The 10,709-nt window shown below is 37.3% G+C and overlaps 1 pseudogene; it reads left to right on the top strand.

Annotated features, from left to right (window-relative positions):
- The first annotated feature begins 880 nt into the window (after positions 1-880).
- LOC131039440 (DNA replication licensing factor MCM4-like) lies at positions 881-10,429 on the top strand (annotated as a pseudogene).
- The last annotated feature ends 280 nt before the right edge of the window (positions 10,430-10,709 follow it).

The raw sequence follows: 10,709 nt of genomic DNA, 5'->3' as shown, positions 1-10,709 counted from the left end.
TCCCAATACACTGTAAGTGCCTAGGGACACTTTCCAAGGTTGGAACCATGCAATATGACACAAGATTTACAAGGTAGATGACACCTTAATCCTAATAGACTTTGCATGAACAATATAAGATTTTGCAACTTTAGTCTAAGGTGGCTCATCAAGTCCCATAATTGTTTTAAAAGTTCTTGGTGTTGCATCTCCAAAGCAATGCTAATCATTCATTGAATGTTGGCTAAAATTTTAGGAGAGTGTTCATTGGCCATTTCTCTTTGATGTTAATTTGAACTTTCATGATTTGAATTATATTTGTTGAGATCCATTAGCTATTATGCATGTTTGAAGCATGTGTTAGATGTGTATGGTGCCACTTATGTAATCATGTTTTGTGTTATAAAGGCAACTAGATAGTGCACACATGGTAGCATAAAACATGGTTTCGAATGCTCTAGGTGACACATACACATAGTTTGATTGGACATTAGTATGTGCAACAATGTACAAGGCCACAAGATATGTAAGAGTAGTGCTACCCAAGAACAATGCTATGTATAGATCCATGAACACTACACTGTGCATGTTAAATGAAGTTGAATATATATATCACACTACTAAAGAGATGTACAAAATTACACTTGAATTTATGCATATATATAATAATATCAACTTATAAACTAAAAATTATAAATTAAAATCATAACTTAATATCTGTTTTTGAACAACATAACAATATTCAAATTATTTCCTTGAAATCATTTAAAATTGTATTTTCTTCCTCCAATGCTAAAACAAAAACAAACAATTAAATTTTATATACGTAAAAAATTCTAAAAGAAAGATTTTTTTAATTTTTTCTCTATATTCCTCTAAGAAGTGTTTTATGGCGGGAAAATGCTTCGGCTTTCTGTCCAGACTCAGAGCAGTGAAAGCAAGCAAATCTCCGAAGCGCTACACGTCGAATTCCCGACTAGAGGGTGAGGGTGGAGAGGGAATAGAGTTGATTCTATACGTATCACGGTATCAAGTTAGCATGTTCTCAGTAAACTGGAGTTGTCATATAGTTGCTGCTCCCTTTGGCCCATGCTTTTGTTCTCTGTGCTCGTCGATGGCCTAATCTTGGTCGAGAAAAGGAGGATCGATCCTTCGTTTCTATCTGGTTACCCGGGGTTCAATCAACAGGAAGGAAGACTAGTTCCCCGCCTACACCCCCTAATCGCCCATAGAATAGCAGGCCCCCTCCGGAAGGTTGTTCAATTGGAAGTCTTTTAGGAAGGCAACCAGCTAATCTTCTTACCATCTCAACTGCAACTGTCTAGGCCTTTTTTCTTGCAATGGACAGCACTTCTTCCCCAATTGCGCCGAGAGAAGGTAAGATTTCCAAGCTCGGACCAATACAATTTTATGTTTGGGAAAAAACAGTGTAATAGATCATAGGCTTTTGCAGCCTTTAGATTTAGACCGAAGGCTTGTGAATAAGAAGTCTGAATCTTATGGATGAGATGTGAATGAGTTGTGATACTAATGGTTGCAGGTCATTCGTCTCGGGAGTCCAGTCCTGTACGTAGACGCAGCAGCAGAAGGAGGTCAGGGAGCGTGTCTTCGGGCTACACAACTCCTCTTGATTTTGGGACCCCTGCTACTGCCAAAGGAACGTATCTTTCAGTACTAAATCCCCATTGATTTTATTTTTCGTTTGGTTTATTAAAAAAACTAAGGGTATTGGAGAGGGGTCTCTCTGCATTCTGTAAGAGAGATGCTTGGTTATAGGAATTTTGTTTTTTGAACAGATCTGTTGTAAAGTCTTGGTATGTTTGAATCACACTACCTGATTTGTCGTCGGGGTGAAGATGTGTGCTAGGTTACATATGGTTTATTTGTTTTTAAGGTTTTCCTAGCTGTATAATAACCCATTAGGGCAGTCTTCTAGGTAGGTAGGGCAACCTGCAGATGTGGAACTTTTTGACTTTTACTGTCTCCAAGGCCGTGATTATCCCTTATCTTGTGAGTATCAGTAGGCTCTATGACCATCTGTTTTCCATACTGGAGAATTTACCTACAGTCAAGGTCAACTCAGGTGTCATAGTAAGTGTGCCTTGGCCATTAGGCTTTCCAGACTCGTTGGCTAAAAAAATGTTACTCTCAGATTCAAACTCGGTAGTGACGTTCTATGTAGAAGTAGAGCTCAGTGAAGCATAGAGGGGCACCGATTTGAAGTCTGAGGTTTTATTATAGAAGTCCACAAGAGGGGTTATTTTCCATCTACCTGGTATATTCCTCACATTTTGTACACTTAGGTTTTGGTAATCTTGAACCCGAGACATTCGCTATCCAATTTAAAAACCACGTGGACATGGCTTTCTGGGTAATAAATTCATAAAGCCTTAGGAGAAAAAACTGTTGTGATTTTTACATTAATCACCGAATGTGATCCAAAAGTCTTGTGTAAAAACTATCACAGCTTTCTCCAGAAGCTTTACGAATTCTTAATGCTACTAATTATCTTATCTTTCTTTGAGATCCATCCTTGAGATTCATATCACCTAACTGGAGGTATACTAGATTTTCCCATTTGTATGCATTTCCATATGCACTCTTTTTCGGTGCCACTAGTTCTTCCGGGCTACTTGTGTACATTCATAGGCCTTCCTTGGTCCAAAGATTAAATGGGGGTTTTGAATTCCACAGTCATTTGAGCATTTCTCTCTAAAGCCATATGACTAATTCCTTCAATTAGACTTGGAATCATTTTCTCACGGTTTGCACGGGGCTTCCTCTGTATATCAGGTATGTCGAGAGAGTCTCCATTGAGAAAAAGGATTATATATGTTAGGTATTGTAAAAGCTGCCTAGGGCTCAGAAGATACATGCAATGGACACCTCCAAACAATCAGAATATGGCATTGTGATAGCCGCCCCAAATCTGCAAGGATTGGTGTCAATGAAACTAGCCTTAAACCAGAAATATGGCACCATGAAAGTCACCACAAACAATGATTTCTGCCATGAAAAAACTCCATTCTAATCTGCAACTTTGAAGCTCAAACGCAATCTGAGTGGTATTTTACAAATCTGAATTAGGGGTTTCCATCTTCTAATCTAGTGATGGAAATCAGGGGGTTCACATCCTCCAATCTCTACTAATAGATGAAAACGATGTCCAATCTATTTATACAGAATCATAGATCCTTAGGTGCCCAACTTTTCCTTCCAAAAAAGAGGCTTTTCAAATTCTAAGTGCCTCTTCCAACACCACTTAGGAGGATTAAATAAAAGATTTGTTTTAATTACAAAGACCCCCACTCTAGGCATCCACTTTATAAAAACACTTTAAGTTGTCACTTTATAAAGACATAAAATACATAACTCACTTAAAGGTTATATAATCATTTCCCTACTATTATTTCCCTAAACCCACAGGAAATGAACTTACAGATCATCATGGAAAATTATTGGAAAAGGGGACATGACAAAAAAAACCAAAGTGAATGGAATAATGTAGGAAAAGAAAAGTAACCAAAAGTAACGACTTCATAGTAATGAATTTTTTTCTATAGGAATGTGACTTTAAAACTTTACCAAAGTAAGGACACAATTATCAATAGATGGTACCCAATGCAGCAGTAGAAAGACCAGGCTGCTTTTCTTGTGTAATTATAGTTAGCTTTGTGTGTGAGGACTAGTGAATATGCAGATGCATTATAAGGTGAGACTGAAGTAACAGATGAGGCCAATCGATCTTAGTACTCTGTCCTCTTGGTTTTTCAGGTTAACTGTCTCTGAATGTTGACGAAGTTGAAGCATTTTGATCTCCGTTTTTTCCAACCACAATTGAGATATCAATATCATAAGACTTTGGCATTTAAATAATTATAGTTTGCTGGAAGCTAGTCAATATAAAGACTAGAAAAAATTATCAAGGCAGATCTATGATGGTTTTTCATAACACCTATTTTGCAATACTAAGGCAGGCCTAAGTTAAATTTATAGGTTTCTGGATACAAATGAAAATTTGAAATTGTACTCTCAGTTTTGGGGGGATTCTAGTCTGTCAAAGAATGGAAATCTATATCCATAAATTTTCATATTTTCTAATGTGTGGCCCATCTAAATACAGGCAAGGGTTCATGGATCATTAAAAAGGAGATATTTCAGAATTCAGAAAAAAAATTCCACTCTTGAAAGAGGGCTATTCTTAGAGGGCAGTTCTAGTCGAAAGTATTTACAGAAGTATATATGAGATCTATCCAATGAGCCCCTTCTTATGACGGCCTCTCACTAATGCAATATTGTTAGTGAGATAGAATCATATTGATGGTTTAACACTGAATAGCAACCTTCCTGTAATCTAACAATCATACTTTGCCCCATATTGTCTAGAGACATTTCCCACGAGCAGTATTGACACACACACACACATATATATATTGTCTAGAGACATTTCCCACGAGCAGTATATATATATGATAGATGTTGTCATGGAAAAAAATCAGACTTGAAAATTTTCATTCTGCTTAACAATTCACTTTCACTGATCCTGTAGAAGAAAAATGTGAATTGAGCAATGAATACATCTTCTGATCAAATATTGTCACATGGAAAATAATCAGGCATGAGAATTTCGTTCTGCTTAACTATCTACATCTTCTGAATCCGTAGATGAAAGAAGATGAATTGGGCATTGTTTTTAGATATTTGTTTGTGGCAGTTTTCTTTGTCTAGATCTTTTAACGAAATCATGCCAAAGATTATGTGTAGGGGTTGGGGGCTCAGAGGTTTTAGGTGGACTTTGTGTGCACTATGTTTCTTGTCAGTGCCACATCTAAAGTTAAACTCAATTAAGATGTTAAGATGGGGGTATATGTCAAACATAAGCAGAATTCGTTTGTACATATTTACGTAGCGTTAGATATGGTTTTACGCCTGGTTGGAGAAGCCTTAACTTGTTACAGACCTTCATATGTCAACTATCGCCATGATGTCAGCAGTTCCTCAACAGGCAGGCGTCAAAGGCAACCTGTTACTCCCAGCAGTGGCGGGGATGCGACAGAGGTAGGTTCCTTTGTTATTCAATATCCTTACCATGGTATGGTTGTGTTGTAATTTCTTTTTCTCTGCTTATTAATGATCTTGCTTTATCTGGACAGAAAATTACCTGTCAACTAAGTCAATCATTTCTTTTAAATTTGTATCATATGTCATGTTGAATCACACAGTAATTACCTCTTTTGGCTGCTATAATCAGATGCCTCAGTCTTCCGAGGGTGACCTTGATGGCAACCCCCCAATGCTTGTTTGGGGCACAAACATAAGTGTTCAAGATGTCAATCAAGCAGTTCAGCGCTTTCTAAGGAATTTCAGGGATGATCCTTCGGACCCGGAGGGGAAATACATGCGGCTCTTAGAACAGGTTTGAATTTGCCCTGCTGGCTTCTTATGTTTACGATCTAGTCTAAGGTGCAAGCTTTTTTTGTCTCGAATTATTTCTTGAACACATTTTGCTTTTGTATTCACTGCATTTAGTTGATTTCTCATTTAGACAATGGAAGTCGAAGGTGATTCGTTGAATATTGATGCAATGAACATCTTCGAATATGATGAAGACCTTTATGGGAAAGATGGTCAGATATCCTCTTGAAGTTCTTGCAATTTTTGATATTGTATTGATGGATGTTGCTGTTCACCTCAAGCCTCTATGGGAAAAGCATATACAGGTGATTGGATTGTATTTGTTTCTATTTTTTAGTTGGTCTGTTAGCTTGCATGTTTTCATCTCATGATTTTGTTGTTTTAGACTGTTTATATATGCATATAAACATGCCTCAGACTTGCATATAATTGGCATTGCATTCAGGCAAGAATATTCAACCTTAGAGATACAGTTAACATGCGAGATCTGAATCCATCAGGTAGGCAGTAGTTTTTCATGTATTATGTTTTCAATGCCATTTAAAACACCTCTGTTGGTCGACAAATCTAATTGGGGTTTTTTGTTGCCTCCGAAATCTAGATATTGAGAAGATGGTATCAGTGAAAGGAATGATTATTCGATGCAGCTCAATTATACCAGAAATTAAAGAAGCATTTTTCAGGTGCCTTGTTTGTGGATATGCTCCAGCACCAGTGCCTGTTGATAGAGGTAATTCATTGGATTGCAACTGAACTCTTAAAATCACATACAGTTGTGTCTTAATTGTAAGTCGTGTCTGATTCTTATGTTCTTCTTCATAAACCATGGCAGAGTGAATCTACAATGTATTTAAACAGATTCATGCTTATGAAACTGATCTCAGAAGCTTTTCGATTACACAAATTTGAAAATATGATCTTACTGTTTGTAGTAGCAGGAAAAGAACTCCATAGAGGCAAGGCCTTTTTTTGGCCTAACATTTAAAAATGCCCGTTCTTTTAGACGGCGAGCCACTGTTGACCCGCTCTCTGTAACCTTAACTGAACCTTAATAGAATTCTATGTGAGGTTCTGCTTGCTTTGAGATATTTGCTTTATGAGAATTATTTATAAGATAACAATTTTATTTATTTTTGGGCAAAAACTGTGTTGAGGAACTTTGACACCAACTTTTATGATCATATTCCACGAGAATCTATTTCTTCAAACTTATTTCATGCTTCTTTTGAAAATCTCTTACTTTGTTTTATTACGTACATGGCTGCTTGCTATTTAGAAAACAAGCTACGTTATCTGGAAAGGGTTTTCCAAAATTACTTGGTTATTAGTTTTTTGTCGAATTTATATTCTCATCCTATATTATACTTCGAATCCTCAGGTCGCATTGATGAACCTACACGTTGTGCAAGACCAGAATGTGCTGCCATGAATTCTTTGACATTGATGCATAACAGATGCAGGTAACAACTGTTTGATTATAGTTTATGCATGGTTAAGAAACTGCATTTAAAAATCTACGAAGACAACAATTTCCCTTTATTTTGTGGTCAGGTTCGCTGATAAGCAGATTGTAAGGCTGCAAGAAACACCCGATGCCATTCCAGAGGGGGAAACCCCACACACTGTTAGCTTGCTGATGCACGACAAACTAGTTGATGCAGCCAAACCTGGTGATCGAGTTGAGGTGCGTCTGAGATTGCATGATATACGATTGCTACACTTGTTTTTATTGCAAAATGTTAGCATTTTGATCTTGACATTTTTTTGTGTAGGTAACTGGGATTTTCAGAGCTATGACAGTTAGAGTGGGACCAAACCAAAGGGTCGTGAAATCTCTATTTAAAGTAAAGCCCTCAAGCCTATCTTAGTCATTTTAAGTTGGGAATGTGGACTTTAATGCTGTATTCTATGATTTCTATTTCTAATTTGTAAATCATTTACTGGTGCAGACCTACATTGATTGTCTTCATTTGAAGAAGGCAGACAAGACAAGATTGCGAGCTGAAGATCCAATGGAACGTGATGCCAATAGTGACAGTTTTGCTTCTTTTCAAGAGGGTGATATGTCACCAACTGATTATGAAGCTAAGGTATCCACTCGCACTTTTACCTTTTGTATGTTACATGAATTTTATAAGTTTTGAAATTGACTTTTGGCTACCAATTTCCAGATTGAGAAGTTGAAAGAACTATCACGACTGCCTGATATCTATGAGAGGCTAACCAGGTCATTAGCACCGAGCATTTGGGAGCTAGAAGATGTAAAGAAAGGGCTCTTGTGTCAGGTACTCTTGCTTGCATTTATGTTCAATTAATTAGTAATTTGTTGCATGTTCATTGAATCATCTGTTGAACTTTCTGTTTCTTAAACAGCTTTTCGGGGGTACTGCAGTAAAGCTAGCTTCAGGTGCCACTTTCCGTGGTGATATCAACATCCTGCTTGTTGGGGATCCGGGTACGAGTAAGTCTCAACTACTTCAGTATGTGCATAAGTTGGCTCCTCGAGGCATTTATACAAGTGGTCGTGGAAGTTCTGCAGTTGGTTTGACTGCTTATGTATCAAAGGATCCTGAAACTGGTGAAACAGTAAGTCATCCACTCAACTTATTGCTCATTGAGGTCTTTGGATAGCCTTCTCCACCACCGTATTCTACTACTTTATGCCTTATACATTGCATGTTTCTTTGAACTCAACAGGTTCTAGAAAGTGGAGCATTGGTATTGAGTGATAGGGGTATTTGTTGCATAGACGAGTTTGACAAGATGTCAGATAATGCTCGTAGCATGTTACACGAGGTGTGATTTTTCTTTGAGTTCTTCCAATTATGTGCTTCTAGTGGGTTCCATTAGCTTGCCTTGACTGCATAATTTATACTGTTGCTTGACTTGCATATCAATGTCTGGTCTTTCCTTTGAAGCAGGTTATGGAACAACAAACAGTGTCAATTGCAAAGGCTGGGATCATAGCATCTCTTAATGCAAGGACATCGGTTTTAGCTTGTGCCAATCCTAGTGGTTCACGTTACAACCCTAGACTTTCAGTTATTGATAATATCCAACTTCCTCCAACATTGCTTTCCAGGTGGAGTATATTTGGTTTAAGTAGAGTTCAAGCCTGAGAATTTTCTTATTGCTGTTCATGTTTGAAAAACTGACAAAACATCCTGCAGGTTTGATCTGATCTATCTAGTGCTTGATAAAGCTGATGAACAAACAGATCGGCGCCTTGCAAGGCATCTTGTTGCATTGCATTATGATGAGCCTGAGGTAAGTTCTAACTTGGTCAATACTATGCAGTAATTAACGGGGTCCAGTGACCTAGTATATTTGATGTGAACTACATTGCTATTTTAGGACCAAACACTGGATGCATTGGACCTCCCAACCCTCACTTCATATATCACTTATGCAAGACAACATATACATCCTAAAATATCTGATGAGGCTGCAGAGGATCTGATCCGTGGTTATGTTGAAATGCGTAGGAAGGGCAACTTCCCTGGCAGTAGCAAAAAGGTAAGCTCAATATATTTTTCAATCTCTTTATACTGTGCTTACAGAGATGTTTTAAAAGTAGAGGTATATCTCAGACGTAACATTGGAGAATGCATTTAAATGCAGGGCAATTTCCATGTTTTGTTAATCCACGTTCTCCTGAATGACTTGTGTAGGTTATCACAGCAACACCTCGTCAAATTGAAAGCTTGATAAGAATTAGTGAAGCACTAGCCCGCATTCGATTCTCTGAGTGGGTAAGGAAGTCTTAATATATACAGAACCCGTGAGTGGGTTATATTCCTGAATGCTTTAAAGCAGATAAAAGGCAAAGAAGAGGTATCTAAAATTTCAGTTCTGCAGGTCGAAAGGTGTGATGTGGCAGAAGCATTCCGGCTACTTGAAGTTGCACTTCAACAATCTGCCACCGATCATTCAACTGGTAAGCTTTTGGCATCTTTGGCAATGAGGATTGCAGTTCATGTAGTTGTTCATCGAACGTATTATCAACTGGTTAATTATTGGGTCTTTTCTGGGAGCTCACCCATATCAGTACTATTCTAACTTAAATGTATTTAATCTTGGAGTTTTCTCTAAGGTTAAACCCACTTAGTCTTTTACTTCATTTGTAAAACCTTTCCCTTGTCAACCATTCATAATAGAACCCTTTGGCTCGTCAATTGATAAATTCATGTAGCATTGCATTCACAAAACTTGTTAGTCAATGTAAAGGACTATATTGAAGAGCATTTGAGTGTCATGGTTACAGGGACCATTGACATGGACCTCATCACTACGGGAGTTTCAGCCAGTGAAAGAATAAGACGAGCCAATCTTGTTTCATCAGTTAGGATTCTTATCATGGAAAAGATGCAGGCTGGGGGACCATCAACCCGTATAACAGAGGTAACATTCTTTATGCTACCCTAAGTAGTGTTGAGAAAATTGTTGGTATGGTACCTAACCAAACATGAACGAATGAAATCACAGTTACTGGAGGAAATGCACAAACAGGGATCCAAGGAAGTCAACCTCAATGATGTAAGTAATTCTTTTTTGTGGGCAAATTTCGAGCTATATCCAGCTTCATTTTCTTAAGGGAATTGTATGCTTAATGGGTTTTGCTGTTCTATTTCAGATTCGCAATGCAATTGGAAACCTTGCGAGCGAGGGGTTTGTTACAATCCACGGAGACAATGTTAAGAGAACCTGAAGGAATTTTAAGGATGGTGCATCACCTATATGATAATTAGTAACGGTGTATTTCATAAGACTGATGTCTTTGTGTTGTGACAAACTGTTTTAATATGCTCTGAGCATTATGCTCTGTAGTACATCGCTGGGTACTTTCTCTTGTAACAAAATGCTGAAGTTGAAGGAATGCAAAGCATGGGTGTACGATCTGATGACAAAAATTGACGTCACTGCGTTTGTTGTGTCAATTTTAGCTTCTGAATGTTGCATAGATGTCACATGAGCTAATGATGGATATCTTATAATTTTTGCTCAGATAAGAGAATGATAATTATTTTATTAGACCCATTGGTGTTCTGTTCTATCAAGTTATGGTAAAAGGGATCAGTAATTGCAAATACAACAATACAATGATATACATTTACAGAGTAAACATTATGTGGGAGTTATTTAGCAATGTTATTACAATTTTTTTTTTGAAGAACTATTAAATTAACCTCTAAATTAATTCTTATTTCAAAGTTTTTAAATCTGATAATAAAATTTTAAACAAATATTGTATTATTAACTATAAGCTAAAATAGATTATTAACATAACAATCTTTCTCCCAATTTAATTAAGTACC

This window comes from Cryptomeria japonica, chromosome 10 (genome assembly GCF_030272615.1).
Source record: "Cryptomeria japonica chromosome 10, Sugi_1.0, whole genome shotgun sequence".
In the NCBI taxonomy this organism is placed as follows: Eukaryota; Viridiplantae; Streptophyta; class Pinopsida; order Cupressales; family Cupressaceae; genus Cryptomeria; species Cryptomeria japonica.
This window is presented reverse-complemented; position numbering and strand designations above follow the sequence as displayed.